General features: G+C 37.5%; 1 long non-coding RNA gene across 2 annotated transcripts; it reads left to right on the forward strand.

The window, feature by feature from the left end:
• Positions 1–508: 508 nt before the first annotated feature.
• On the forward strand, positions 509–11,826 carry LOC125184382 (uncharacterized). Of its 2 annotated transcripts, none has more exons than XR_010829092.1 (3): positions 509–641; positions 7,435–7,511; positions 9,041–11,826. It is a non-coding gene; the product is annotated as an uncharacterized lncRNA (long non-coding RNA). The 2 variants fall into 2 exon arrangements; XR_007168313.2 differs by lacking the exon at positions 9,041–11,826 and adding an exon at positions 8,398–8,622.
• The last annotated feature ends 2,787 nt before the right edge of the window (positions 11,827–14,613 follow it).

The raw sequence follows: 14,613 nt of genomic DNA on the forward strand, positions 1-14,613 counted from the left end.
CTCTCTCTCCTTGGCAGTGGGGGATGTAGGGTTATTGTAGCACCCAGCCTTCAGTACTAGAGGTCCTTTGGCCTCTATAAAAGGACACTTGTACAGGTCAGTGACAGTCCTTAGACTCTGTTTTATTTGGCTGTCACTCGTGTCTTCACTCCCATGAAGGGTGAAGGAAGCCACATGGGCCGTGTGAATTCATAGACCCTGAGCACTCCTAGAGAAAAATGTCATTATGTTGGGTTCACTGGAGAAAGCACATGAAATTTCTGTGTCTGTAAAGGGAAAAAGCATGTGATACAGTTGGAAGAATTATCTTTCTTTTAATGAATTAATCCCTACTACAGGAAATTTTGTAGGGGCTAGAATATATCCACTTCAAATGTCACCTACTGATTTTATAGTCAATTTTCCTTTTCACGTTGAACAGAAAAAAAAAAAACCACATTGATTTATAAAATCTCACAATAACCTTTCCTCCAACTTTCAACCCAGAAGAAACTGTAAAAGGGTTTCTCTTGGTTAACCCTATCAGCTGACCGAGGCTGCGCCCTGCTCTGCTCGGCATACAAGGAGGGCGTTTTTAGCAGTCCGAGAACACCGCCGCGCTCCACACAGAAATCACATGAGGAGACCTTCACGGTGCCTAGGTAGGTCGGTTGGCAAGGGCAGGACTGATAGTGACGGAAAGCTTATTTTGTGTGCTTATAATTACCACACGTGCTGCTCGGGATATTTTTACTTTATTTTTCTTGTGCCTCTGCCGTCAGCAAAACCAGATCTCCTTACGGCTTCCAAACTCTACCTGCAATGAATTAACTACATGCATTTTCCCTGAAATCCATTTCAGCATTATGGTAGAGGATTAATCCTGTTGCCAAGGAAGCAGTAACTGGTTTTTTTGTTGTTGTTGTTTGTTTGTTTGTTTTTCTTTCAATTAAAAATTAGCTCCAGCTTTGACTACTTCCCTGAGTTATTTGGTCAGGTTCAGACTAGCGATGCTGTGCTCCCTTCAGAGAGCAGGACAGTAACCCTGCTGCTTTTGTCTACGGTAGTGAAGTCCCTGGGTGTAGTTTGGATGAAGATAGGACAGGGAAAGGGAAATACAATGAGAATTTCTAGTGTTTCATTCTGCTTCTCAGCTGAAAAATCCCATCCAAGATGGTAAAGTATTTTAGCCCGGATTTTAATCAGAAGGAGAACATTGTTTTTAGAGGACAATTGCAAAAGCACTCTGCCTTAGAAGGGCGCCGTGCTGTGCTCTGAGGCACATTGTGAAGTTACATTCTTTTTAGTCCCACTGCGCCCAAACGAAGAGCTGAGAGAAATTTATTAATACTCTGTGTGGACCTTTCGCGCTCGTTGAAATTACAGCTGCAATTGTGTGACGGAAGGGAGCAGCAACACAAGTTTTCTCCCACTGCTAAAGAATCGCAATCCTAACTTGGAAAGACCTCTGGTAGGATGCAAAAGTTTTGTCACTCTTCTGTTCCTTCATCGCTGGCTGCTGCACAGAGCGCTTACACGCGACAAAAAACATACCGTGAGTGCTGAAGATATCTCTGTGCTGGGAAGTGGCCTCACGTTTCCTGCAGAACAGCAAGCAAATAACTGGTGTCCCCAAGCAAATAACTGGTGGGACAGTCAAACAGAAGTGTTAGAAGTGCAAGATTATGTTTCCCATTACAAAGCACCTGGGAATTTGAGAAATTTTGATTATTTTTTTTTTAATAGTGTTTGAGTATGAGAGGAAATTGCTGAAACCTCTGCTATTGTCATTTCAATTACTGAATGGAGAGCCTAATCTTTGTTCTAACAAGAGCTGATTCCTGTTCAACGCCTCTTGAAAAAACTTAAAGTAATGCAAATCAAAACAAATAGATCAGAATAAAGAATTGTCACTTGTATTTCACATGCAGCTGACCTACATACAGCCAGTGTGTAATCGTTCTCCTTCAGTTCATGGCCTGTTTAGATAACAAAGATATTTTGCTCTTCAGAGGAAAAGGTAGAAAAGAGGAGGTAAAACAAAATGTAAAACAACAAACTGAACAAAGAAAAACCCCACAAGCAAGCAACAAACCCTATGCCTAATGGTTTGTATTTGCAGATCAAATACAACAGAACTGTTTGCAGCTGTTCCTGAAATCTTACAGCTTTGGATATTACCTTGCTGAACAGAAAATTACAAAGAAATGGAAAAATGAAGAAAGAATTCATTTGTAAAAGCATGAGACTTCAATAAATGGATTAAAATAAGATGATCTGTGTCTTGAAACAGAGATCAGAGGTATGGCTCTGCATTTGGTTCTTCGTCAGTTGTACCATGCTCTTGGGACTTTTTCTTTGCGCTTGTAACCCAGGCAGAGAAATGGCATGCAAGGGAGAAAAGTTCTGGAAAGGTTCATTAAAGCTTATGTAAATAGCAGTTGTTTTGCATGGGCACTGGGAGTGTGGGGTTGTTGGCTTTTTTTTCTTTTTTTTTAACAAGAATTCAGTGAATACTGAAGCAGCCTCAACACTGAAAGTCTCTACATTTCTTTACAAACTTTACACAGACATACAAGGTAAGATTAAAATGTATCTGCAAAATAGCTCTAACTGATCTAAAAGATCTGCAGCTAGGATTATTATTAATTAACCTCTTTGATATTTAAAGTGTTTTTATTTATTTATTTTATATGAATCCCAAGCTAACCACTAGCTGTAAAAAGCTAATACTTGGACTTTTTTGGTACAAACTCCAGTAGACCCAGAGCGATCAGAATGACTATGAGTTTGGCAAAGCCTACATATTCTTTCTGCAAGTTTACCTGGCTACATTCCCAACCTGAATTGCAAGATCTTGATGACGATGACAATTTCACAATGAGAAGCCAAAGGACATGCCTTAAGAAAAGAAAATAGTAGTTTGCAAAATGAATGAAAAAGATTTCTGCGCTGACTCTCACCAGTTTATGTGGAGTTGTTTATTGTAGATTGTCATACAGCAGGTAAACAGTATATTGTGAAAATAATATAGTACAGTCAGTTGTACAGATCTAATGTCTGTATTTTAAAATGATGCAGCTTGTTGGGACAAATGCTGCAAGTTTTGTCAACAAGATACATGTTTCTCTAACAAAATAATTAAGTGTTCTGTTGAAAAGGATATTTTTTCTACAACAACCTCAGAAATACCAAAACATTTATGATAGTTATCCATTGCATTCCTTTGCACGGTTAAAAGACAAATATCCATCATCTAATTGATTATTTCAGTGATAGCACTTAAGCTCCATTAACATTATTTGAAAATACAAGGCAGTCAAAGAACTTGAATTTTGGCAGTGTGTCATCATATGCAGGTAATGTTAAGTCCTTATCCTTCAGTCATCAGTTCGACTCACCTAGAAACATGGTATGGCAAAGCAGAAAATCATCAAAAGGAAATTCATTCAATCAAAGTAATTATTCCATATTTTGATTTCCGCAAATAAAATTTCCATAGTCTTACTCATCAACTTTTTCTCAGCCACTGCCCCCTCAATAATTCTTTAGGAAATCATAAGCATTGCTCCAGGGTTAAGGCTAGACAAAAATGCCTACATATTGTTTGAATGAGTAATATTGCATATAGATGAGTCAGACTGTGATTACCTGATGTAGGAGTCTGGTATTAGATAGGATACTAAACCATTGCCTATCTTCAAATTCCACATCTTGAACTTCCTTATGTTTACTCATAACTCAATTGCAACAGTGAAATATTGCAAAATATTGATATTGCTCTACTAGTTAAATTTAATTTTAATTGCACATGTGGACAATTTTGTGGTTTGATTCTTAATTATTGAAATGCATTAAATGATAATAAGGGCCCTTTAATAAGCTGGAATTTATGAAAATGAATTGTGTACTTAGGGACAAAAAGAAAATAGCAAAAATGTCCCCAGAAATAACATATGGTAGCTTATTTTTCACACAATTGCCTTTGTTGTTCCATCCAAAGAAGATGATTACTCTGATACCCACGTAAAATCTATAAATTAAAAGGAAAATCATATGCTGTGCTCTGTCAGTGAAATGTTGGATTTTGATCTTTGCAAAGTGTCCATTAAATATATTTACTACAAGAGTAAATCATTTTTAACATGGTGTGGGCAGATAATTTCAATACGCAATTCTATGCTTAGGATTTGTTTTCATTAAATTAACTCTATCTATCATTCAGCTTAACCTGCAGTCGTTGACAATAATTTCTCCAGAACCTGGTGGGCAAGGTGCACAACAGCCCATTATTGGCAGGCTGTTTAGCCAGTCTCTAAAGAGAGACTCTAAAGAGAGACATTTTGCTCATTATTTTTTCTTTCAAGTATATCACAGGCATCTGTCTTTCTGACATAGAAGCGAAATGTTAATTTAAAACATTTACAAAGCCAAATTCAGAGTTTGTGGTGGGTTTTGTTTGTTTGTTTGTTTTGTTAATAGAGAAAGTGCAGTACTAGGGATGACAGGAACAATTGAAAAGTCCTGGCACAGAGGGAGGAGGGGAGGATCTGCACGTACACGTGTGCCAGCAATGCCGTTATCACACAATCACAGAATAGTTGAGGTTGGAAGCAAGCTCTGGGGATCGTCCCGTGCTGCCCCTGGCTAATGTCCTGTACATGAATACCATTTGGTGGCTGCATCTTCTGTGTGCTAATAGCTCGTGTCAGAGTCTAATAAGGCCTTTCAGAGGGCTCATGACAGAGCTCTTTACAGAGGGTACTTCAATACAAAGTTTGAATCTATAACATGTTAATGGCTTCTGTTTGATCTTTGCAAAATACAGAGATGACTGATTTGGTTCGCTGTCACTTGAATACTTTGGTTCAAACGAGTGCCACACACAGATTCTGCTTTGGAAAACTGTCCCCAGAAGGACACAAAATATGTGTGGCACACGTGAGATTATCATGTAATTAAAAAGCGTGTTCTGAGACTGATGCATTGTTACTATAGGCATTTTTATGGAAATCTCAATAAGGTGGATTCTAATTTGCAATTAAGAGCTCCATGAGTAAATTCAAGTATCTGACTAAAGTTCCTGCTGCTTAAGGAGGATGCAGTTCAGCATCCATCCTAGATAAGCTTTAGGCATCCAGGATGTGGCTGTCCAAAGCTAAGGCAGTGTACTTGGGCTCTTGAGTCTACATGGCATCTCAGACAATCTATCATTGTCACAATTTATCTCAAACAGACAATTTATCTGGCAGTGACATAAATCACCCTCTGGGGTACTTAAAGTTGTTCACAGACTATAAGAGGGGACCATGATGACTAGGCTAGGTGCTGGACTTAACTGTAGGTGCTTATGATAGGTTGGGTAAAACTGTTCTAGGTTTCAACTATTCTGGTTATTTAACACTCTAAGAAGCATCCTGCCCCAGGCAAGGTCAAATAAAGAATGCAACACCTCTCCAGCTGGCAGAACTTCACCTGTCCCCAGTCAAAATGCTGAAGAGATTGTCCTCGACACCATCTGGACTACGAAACATGAATACCAAGAATCCTATATGCTGTGGGATATGATGATTCCTTAGACAATTTGTTTTCTCTTGATATGTCTACAAAAAAATCCACTCGGAGCAGAACGGTGTTCCCAAAAATAAAAGATGGACTTTAGTCCTAGCTTGACTGGTTTTTGTGTTTTTCTCTGTGGCAGCAAACTAATCTGGAGAAATTAATAATCCATTAGTCACCTGACAGCAACTCTGAAGTCTCATTTAAATTAGTTTATTTTATTGTTTATTTTTATTTTGACTTTAATGTTGAACCTTGAGGAGAGATGGAGAGATCAAAGTGACAAACACGGGTAATCTCATAGCAAGCCTCCCTGAAGCAAAAGAAACCTTGCCCCCCTTTTCTTTTTCTTTATTAAGTTATATGAATATACCTGTTAGCAACACAGTAAATTCTGTTGACCATGTATATAGGTAGGTATAAAATTCAACTTATTACCTACCACCACGTAATTACCATGTCTAACAGGAATAAAAGCAAAGCAATATCATTTTTGTCACTTGTGTGTACAGATAAAAAGAGAAGAAATTGATTTGCAAAGTAAAAATCTGCCATTTTCATGTAATTTATTTTCTCAGAACAGAAATTTTATTTAAATTTAAAAAACCTTTTATGTACCAGAACACACTGGCGTTAGCACTCTGATATACTTAATGCAAATTACTTTTTCTGAAAGGGTTTCCTGTAAAATCTTCTATATCTTATAAGGTGTCCAGTGATCTAGTGATCTTAATAAAGATTTATACCACACTGGAATTTTTAGTTAATTCTAAAGCAATGTAACCAGCATGCTAGTTAGTACTTGATTTTTCTGAAGACCAAGTCATGCTGTCGAGCTGCGAAGTACAGAAAGAAGGGGAATGCTTGCCTCCTAGGGAAATGCTTCCCCAGTCTACATGCAAATAAGAGAAAACAAAAATATTCTTCGTACTCAGAGCAGAAAAGTTCTTGGTACACTTCCAACAGCCACAAAATCCTCAGCTGGGACTTCTCAAGAAATCTTTTATTTGGCCAAGAAAGACGAGCTCTAAGCCATTCAGAGTTAAAAAACAGTCTTCCAAGCTTACAAGCACTGCTTCTCATTCTCTAGGTTCACATCTTAGCACTGTCTAGAACATAGCAACAAAGGACTGAGAAAGACTTCTTGGGTCACTGAATGATGTCCCAGGCAGTCCAAGAATCACCGCAATGGATGCTTAGTCTTAGGAGAGCCACACGACTGCTCCATGACCAGTCCCACACCGCAGACTGCACACCGTTCCTGACTGCCTGTACAGGCTTAAGACATGAAGAAACAAGACACGAAGACACAAAGGACAAGAGCTGTACCTCTGATGGACCGTAAGAAGAAAGCAGGAGTGATCATTTCCCAACATCCTTACGATAGTAAGAATTAGAAGTAAATTGTCCAAAAGCTCCTAAGATATTCCGAGATACTCCAGAAGCAGCAGCAGTGCATCTTGCCAAGCCCCAAGCCCACCACCCTTACCTGCCTCCCAGAGCTAAGCAACAGAAGTCCTGTAAGGTGAGGCTAAAGCACGAGCACAGAAATCTCCTCTGCTGCAGGTAGTTAGGTGCTAGCCCTACTAACAAATTGGACACAAAAGAACAATTATCTCAGGTTTTAATTCCAACTTCAGAGTTCTTCTTATCTTGCTTTGTGATCCCCGTCCATAAACTTATCAACCTCCATCTTAAAACACTTACAGTTTTTTATAACAATTACCATTGTTGTCTGTCTTTTCCCAGGGAAATCTAGCCGTGGGGAATACAACAGGAACGTAATTCATTTTTAAAAAATATTAAGACAACATGAACTTGAATGTTAACCCTTACGTTATTCCGTTAAGTACTACACAAGTCTAAAATAATAACATCCAGTGCTGTTTCTTGTAGGCCTTCCAGCAATGGAAGTAGGACCGGTGCACTTGTAATCGGCATACATCCCGACTCAGAAAGGACAGTTGCTCCAGGTACTCAATTCACATGTAAAAGATTGATACAATTAACCTTGCAAATCATAGATTAAAAGCAAAATACATATATGCATACATTTTTCAAAGCTTAGTAGGTCTGGAACTCACCTACGCCACTGTGAACCTTGAAACACTGATAAGTAGCAATGGTTAGAGAGGGACGATTTCCAGAAATTGGGAAAGGATTAAAGAAGTATTCTTTCTTCTCTCATGCTTAAATGAACTTGGGGAATCACATCTTCATTAGTTACTTGAACATCTGGACTTACTTTTATTAGCAGTGAAAAATATGCATGGTTTGGTTATCACATGAAATACTGGTAATAAGTTTACAAAGTAAATACACATGAATTATTTACTTTTGAATAATGACAAATGCGCATAATAATAGACGTGGAAATTTTCCATGCTAAAATTACTTTAGCATTTTGTTCATGTGATGATATCTCTGAAAACAGGAGGAATAAAACTGTTGAAAATGAAAAGCACCAATATTATTGACTTAGAAGCAAAAGGGAAGATTACGTTGATGAGGCTCAGAATTAACGGGTACACAGAGACAAATTTTGTAACATTGGAGGAAGGGTCTGTTCCTGAGAAAACACTTTAAAAGGGACCCTTGATACCCACACAGAAACTTGTGATGCTGCTAACTCTGAATAGCATTAAGAAAAATGTAAACTTGGCCTACAGCATACAAGAACTGTTGATGTCTCACACTAGAAGTCTCAATTAATTTTAATACTTCTTTACTTTGGAAAATCTTCTGAAGAACTTTGAAGCGCATCTGTAAAAACATTTTACATGTTATTCTACAATCATTTCACTGATTATGATGAGTGAAAATATTTTCCATCAAAATTTCTTTTCGATTTTTTTCCAGAATTTCCAATTTGCCTTCATCCCCTTGGGAGTTCATATCTATACAAGATATCAGGACTGGAAGGAAAAAAAACATGATACTCCTTACGCAAATGAAATTGTCACTGTAAGAATTCCATTTCTGAACAGGCTTCAGAATCAGTGCTCATCACTGCACACTCTGAGCATATGTACATGTACATACATACCTCAAGTATGTGAAGAGCAGCCAACTTGGACAGCTCAACATGATGGCGTAAGGTCCGTGCAGACCTGCTGAGCTCTCTCCTTGGTAGAGACAGGACTTCATATTTACAGTGGCTTTAATAAATAACCTTTTACAGGCCGACCTGCTAATCTGCAGTGGCCAATGAACCGTGTGCTTCAGCTTCCTCCCTCTCAACTCCTTCTTCTTATCTCAACACTCACATATTCTTCAAGGTAAACCCTTAAACCCACATCACTAAATGCTGTTTGGAGGAATGAAGAAATTATTAGTACCCTTGTGTGCTGCTTGTTAAATGCATGGCCAGCATAAAGGAGATGTAGAGTATTCTAATTTTACTCATGGTAAGCAATGCAACTCTCAGCTACTTGCAAGGGGCTCTATTTCCCATTTTAAAAGACATAAATGTTACTGAAATCTCTGTTTCCTTCTCTTTTAGTTGGCAGTAAGTCCAATGCTTTTGAGGGATTCCAAAAATGAAGATTTCATCAGCTGAGGATATAATTTCCTTATTTTTCCATGCAAGTACAAACCCTGTCTTCACAGCTGTAACCGAGGAAGGAAACATTCTTTGCCAGGTGTGAAGATACTATTGTTTCTGAAAGAGGTTCATACGGACAGATCAGAATACAACAATTTAAGAGGCATGGGAATCACAAAAGCAATTTCAGTTCCACTAGTCCACTTTTTCTTTTAATTTCTGGCAATCTTTTGTAACATTCTCCAGATGACTAGGAAAACAAAAAGGCTGTTGATGTCTGGTGAAGAACTTAGAAGTACCATGGTCCACTTTGAGGATGAATCCATGTCTTCTTCATATCACAAATAAAAGGGTTCTCATAAGTTGTTCTCACTGCTCCTTTGTCTTCATGCATGTTATTCACCATTTTTGGTAGGCGTCATGATAGAAGGAGTGATCATGAAGAGGAACAGCAAATTAAGGAAGAGAAAATTAAATGTGGTTAGAGCAAGGGGTGAGAAAGATTAAACTAAGAGCTATGCTTCTTTTGAACTGCCTGTGATGTCTGCTAGACATCGATAAAGCAAAAAAATATACCAAGGAAAACCATTACAAGGCTGGATAGGCAGGGTATGGCTATAAAAAAGCTGAGACTGACTGCCTACATGAATGAAATACGGATGTGATGGGATTTTATTTAGGATGACAAAAGCTCTTCAGAAGTTGCCAGAAAGTGATTAGTACCTGCCTCATCCCTTCCTTGCCTTCTTTTTTTTTTTTAAACTCAGCCACTCCTTAGTGTGCTAAGTCAGCATTTTGGCACCAAAGCTTCCGAATAACCACCAAGAACTGCTGCTTTTCCACATAGTATCCCCATGTCGTAACATCTGGCAAGCATCCAGATTATAAAAGAAGACCTTTTACTAAAAACTTGAAAAGCTGATGAAACCTCTCTACCGTATCCTGTGGACGGCATGATAAAAGAGCTTGGTGAAGAAATGACTTGAAGGAAATGGAGAAGACTGTACGGGTTGCACTATGACAACTACAAGTGCATGCATGCACACACACACACACCCCACTCCCTCTGCTTAGGGCAGCTCTCCAGCTAACGAAGACTCACTTTTCTGCATGCAAGGCACGCATCCATTTATGGGAAGACGAGAAGTCAGGATGGTGAGTCTGTCTGAGGTCAGCAGGAAATTAAGATAATACAAAGGGTTTATTTGGATGCACAGCTCTCCCATCCTCTCACCCCCCACGAATGGTTTGTTTACCATCGCCAGAGAAATTTGTTCTGCATACAACTTTAAGAAGTGCTCTCAGCCTAGCAACTTCCAACTGAAAGTCAGTTCTGGTCTGTCTATCTCATGTGCTGTCACCAACGATAAACGTCAGAACTGAGATAATTCTGTTGATAAAAGACCCAGAAAAAGCTTTGGATTCCTCTCCTCCAGCATTATTTCTGCAAAGCTTATGAAGTAGAGATTAATAACATACATTTTTGCCAATAGATTTCAGGCATGGTTTTAAATACAACCATACTTCTTATTTGCTAAATAAAAAGCCGTGTGTGGTCATCTTTTTAAAGGAACATATGAAAAGATGTTTTTTGAAAAGCTACATTAGTAGTCTGCTTACTCCTTTGGTATCTGTAAATCAAAATTCAGTAAAACACATGAATACAGAATTTTTCTGCAAGTGCCTGATGAACCACACTTAATCCCAGTGGCGGCAAAGTGTCAGAGAAGATTTCATAAGACCATCAGAAGTTTTTTTAATCAGTGAACATAAAATCTTGCTAAATGCCCTGTACAAAATAAGACTGAAGTGCTCTCTCTCTCTTTCTCAAAATGATGGGGCACTGCATACAATTTCTGACACCCTTACAGCTAGCTATATGAAACCACTGATGACACTGCTTTGAAGCACACGATATATACCTTGAAGTACACGACATATAACACCAAAGTATTCTGATAGAAAATAGCATCATATAAATACACAATCATAATACATAGCTTGGCGTTTCCTTGTCATTCAATCAACTTTCCGTTCTCTACTTTCTCTGAGTCTGGGGTCAGAAGTAAGACAAATTAGTTATGACCTAACTGGGATTATATTAGAGTGATGCTTTTTGGCACAGAAAAGCACTTAGAATATTAAAGCAAGGTGACCTATACGTCATATCAATGCGGAGCTGTGACTGACACTTTAAAGGATGCATGATCTTTGGATAAAGTTCACCATGTAACTTGTGTCCCTTAATTTTTATTTTTATTTTTTGCCATTTAAAAGTAAACAAATCTTGAGTGGCTTTAGATAATCAAAAGCAGAGCCCTGACATGGATTTCCCTAACAAAATCTGATCCTTAGATTCTCTGCTATATCTGCTATAACTCCCACGTGAAATAATTTTCAGAGCTTTTTTTTTTTTTTTTTTAAGCAAACAATGCACATCTAATCTCACTCTTTGAAACAGCTAAGCCTTTTTTGCCGTGACTATAAAAAAAAGTGGTTCAGGCAGGAATAAGCAAGCTAAGATACAATCCAGTGGTGATTAGTAAGGATTATAAACAGTGTAAAGCAACTGAGAATAGGGATTTATGATGGGATGTTTTAGACAACACATGCCAAATGTTTTTAATGGTTAAAATATAAACACAGTCCAAAAGTAGGTTCCTTCTTCAAGGAAAATTCAGAGTCGATGCTTTAGGTAGCCAGCTTACAAAACATTTGTGTTAATTTGCACAAAGAAGGTGAAATAAACATCTAAAATGTGACATTATTCCCAGAGCTTGCTTTTGCTTCTAATTAGTCTAACATTGTTAGAAATAATCAAATATGATCTTGATGATTAGGAATAAGATAGAAGTTCTTTTTTTTTTTTCTTTTTTTTTTTTTTTTTCTGAGTTTGATGCATCTCCAGTAAAAAACTAAAAATAAAACTGCTTTGCAGAACTACTGGTATTTAGGACAAGGAGTTGTTCACGTATCAGCAGATGCATCCTCAAAGCATGTTTCATCCTTCTAGTCCACATGAAAGTCTAAACTTGCCTGGTACAGGAGATATGTTCCACATCATACTGTTTATTAGAATGAAAAAAAAAAAAAAGCTTTATAATTTCATAACTGCATGAAAGCTTCAGATAATCTAGTTTGACTTCAATGGTATCTCAGGACACTAAACTTCAACTGCCAATTTTCTGCTGCTCTCAGTAATTTATTTAGATATTGAGTTCCCAAAGCTGAATCAACCAGTCAGTCTGTTGGTAAAATCACAGAATCACAGAATCAGCTGTCTGAGCCATATTTTTATGTTAGTTTTAATTATGCTTTTCCAGTGTCAGACAATGTCTCCAGAGTACATAAATCATCTTAATAGACTTTATTTAGATAGAGTGTTACATGCAACAAAAAATTTTGTCCAAGGTACAGCATATCCTGCAGGCATATTAATCCCTCTTTTGTTGTACAAATTGATTTGCAAATTCAGAATAAATGTGACCTGGAAAGCACCTTAAGTTCTCAAAAGTCATGTGCTGTATTTTTCCAGCACACTGCAAATTAAAATGAGAAGAGCACTTGAGTTTGCATGAGGAACACTGAATGTCAACAAGTACTGTCAACTGATGAATTTCAGAATTTAATTCTTTAAAAAGGCATGAGGAAGCAGCTTTAATTTGCTTCTCCAAAAACACCTGGTTTAAAGATTTATTCAAATAGGTATTTTTTTTTAGGATCAAATCAAATCATTTTACTCTACTGAAATGATTTTCTTGGTTAATTACATCATTATCCAGATACAGTTTCACAGTAAGGCTCAGGTTTGCCAATTCTCTTTGTTTAACATGCTTTTATTGCTGGGATAGACCAGAGATCTAAAGGAATGCAAATCATTAAAGAATCCAGAGGTTTATTGCCCAGGTCATAAATGAGAAGAAACATACATTGGTCTTTACTGAGAAACTTTACTAAATTACTTGTCAGATAAAATGTTTCTTTTGAAAATGTATTTGATTTATAAGGTTGCACTAGGTTTAAATACTGAACAGAAACATTCGCTTTTGTGACAATCAATGCGTATTTTTTTCTCACTATAATAGATTACTTTTAAATTGTCTCTTAGTGTAAATTACCAAAAATGCATGCTACAGACAAAGCATTACGTAGCAACATGGAAGACAGTAAATATATTTCCAATTGAAAAGGAGGAGCTTTTTGTAACTGTGACAAAATGAGAAATTTACCAGGATATTTGGTCTTTGCTCTGTTTTCAAGAAAATGACACCACATCTGTAAAAAAGAGTCACACGTTACAGCCAACAGAGACACATCCTTCCCTATTTGTGCACGCTGCGTCATGTCAGACTTAAAGTAGGTCTGGTAGAATGATGGATGCTGAGTATTTTGAACAGCTGATCACAGAAGAGAAACTTCAAACCAGAATACCTGAAATGGATATGAGAACGTGCTTGTTTAGTTCAACAGAGCTCATACAAGAAGGCCTCCCACAGCCAGTATACGAAAGCCCATCAGTCAGTTCTCCAGTGAGCTTCCCTAGAACCAACAGCCTAGAAGTGGGCAGTTTCTTCTCCATAGTTGACACTTCCTGGTATTTTTTGTTTCCATCATAATTAAAATGAGTAATCATCTATTCATGAGTTTCTATTCTTTGTGAAGTTTGCTGTTTAAACATTTAAAAGGTAAGTGAGCCCAAACATCTATTTTCTTGCAAATCAAGTCACTATGAGGCTTCTTCCTCACTGAGATGTTCATACATTGGGTGTTACAGGTCAGCAAAGGTAGCTAACGATACACCCCCTTTGGTTATGGATAATGAGAACTTGAAGTTCCTTAAATAGGCTGGAGTAAAGGATGTCTCAGCAGCTGAAACACTTCTGGGAGCAGTAACCATAAAACTGTTGATTTTGCAGCCAGCACTTATTTTTTTCTCATGAATGAAATCAAATGAATTGGAAAAGTTATAAGTAAGTTACATGCCCTTCATAGAAATAATATCCTCCTATCATAGGAAATCTGTGACAATCCAAATCCAGCAGCTGTATAAGAACATTCCTCGCCATAAGCCTGTGAATAATCCCAGAAATAACTGTATTAGACATGTTAATATGTCTTACTGACTGATATAAATTCGTAATTTCTAAAACAGCAATCAACAGAAATAGGCATTACGACATCTTAGGGCTAACAATGACTATGTTCGAAACATTTTATTGAAAACACAGATAAACACTGCAGACAGAAGTCCATATATCACAAGCTAGGTGTTGTGAAGCAGCAGTGCACCTTCTGAAGACCAAGTAAACACCCTGGCCTTACCAGACAACTATTTCCACATGTACTGATAGGTTGGGAGGTGTAATTATTGCTGTCCTGAATAAGACTGCACAGTCCTGCAGAACTAACTACAGCCGAAAAATAAGCTTGTTACAACATGAACTCAATCTGGAAGACATTTCTTACCTCATAACAAACTAGACACAAAAATATTCTTTGTATCAGAGTGTAAAAAAATGTAGATGAAACTA

This window comes from Anser cygnoides, chromosome 2 (genome assembly GCF_040182565.1).
Source record: "Anser cygnoides isolate HZ-2024a breed goose chromosome 2, Taihu_goose_T2T_genome, whole genome shotgun sequence".
Classification (NCBI taxonomy): domain Eukaryota; kingdom Metazoa; phylum Chordata; class Aves; order Anseriformes; family Anatidae; genus Anser; species Anser cygnoides.